Source organism: Rhincodon typus, chromosome 27, assembly GCF_021869965.1.
Source record: "Rhincodon typus isolate 14 chromosome 27, sRhiTyp1.1, whole genome shotgun sequence".
Lineage (NCBI taxonomy): Eukaryota > Metazoa > Chordata > Chondrichthyes > Orectolobiformes > Rhincodontidae > Rhincodon > Rhincodon typus.
In genome coordinates this window covers 27,432,061-27,433,609 of record NC_063358.1, presented here as the reverse complement: position 1 = coordinate 27,433,609, position 1,549 = coordinate 27,432,061, and positions in this window count along the sequence as shown.

Below are 1,549 nucleotides of genomic sequence, written 5' to 3'. Positions count from 1 at the left end.
ATTCTCCAATTCCTCCATTTGTTTTTAGGTTCCCAATCTCCGTTTCTATTTCAGATCAAATTTATCTCATTCTGGCTGGAACTAAGTGTAAACACCTTCTGGTGAAGAAGACCTGCCCTAAATCAATCAGACTTTGTGCAGCATCACATTACCAGCCCAGTGCAAGTATTAAGTTTGATTGACAGCCTCGGCGTGAAAGCATTAAATTACATACTACAAAAGTATTTGATTGACAGCTGAAAATTGAAAACAATTTCTATCAGATGCTTACGTGAAGCAAATGGGAATTTCTCATGTGAAAGCAAAGAATTATTGAGAGAGGTTGCACTGTTGACCCGGTAATAACCACCTGTGGGAATTATTTGATCAGAAACAATGAGAATAGCCCACATCCACGCAGCAGGATAAGAGAGGAGGAGAGAAGTTATGAGAGATAGAGAGGGGATTTTTAAACTTCCGTGGAAATCAGGAATTGGTGAATTTTGACCTGTCATTCCAATCCCACAGAAAGTAAAAATGAAACATAATATTTAAATAATGAAAGGTTGCAGAAGTCTGAGATGCAGTGAGATCTGGGTATCCTAGTGCATGAACCACAGGTCAGTATGCAGGTACAATGAGTAATCAGGAAATCTAATAGAATATTGTTTTATTGAGAGTGGAATTGAATGCAAGAAGAGGGAGGTTGTGCTTCAGTTATGCAGAGTTTTGGTGAGACTGCAACTGGAGTACTAAATACAGCACTGGTTACTGTACTTACAGAAGGATGTTAATATGTTGGAAGCAATTCAGAGGTTTGCCAGATTAATTCCTGGAATGAGCATATGTTAAAGGCTGGACAGGTTAGTCCTGTACCCTCCGGAGTTTAAGAGTCAGACTGACTGTACTGAAACATGTAAGATCCTGAGGGGACTTGACAGGGTGGATGTTGAAAGAATGTTTCCTCTCGTGGGAGGATCGAGGGACCATAGTTTAAAATTAAAGGGAGATGAGGAAACATTTTAGCTCTCTGAGAGTCAAGAGTCTTTGGAATTCCCTTCCTCAAAAGGCAGTAGATACAGAATCATTTAATATTGTTAAGGTAGAGGTGGACAGATTCTTGCTGACCGAGGGGATGAAAGGTTACTGGGGATATGCAGAAATGTAGAGTTGAGGTTAAAGTCAGATCAGCCCTGGTCATATTGAATGGTCTTGATGGCCTGAAGAGCCAAGTGGTGTAGCCTTGCTCCTCGTTTAATGTATATAGTTAGGATCCAACTACAAACTTAAGCACAGGCCTGCATGGAAAAGTAAAACATGTGGAGGCATGGTTACAAATGAGGTTAGGAGAAGCAGTTTAAAGGAAAAGGGGTTTTCTTGTGAGCCTGTAGAGCAAGATGCCTTTTCTACGCTCTTCAAGGAAATCTTAGACAAAACCTGCCTTTATCCCATTCACCATTCACTTCAGTCCACCCAACTGACCATCTACCATTCAGTTGGGTTCCTGCTATCCAATGTAGAATGTGTGAACTTGAGCAAATTTTATTAACATAAATATTTACAAGGTGCA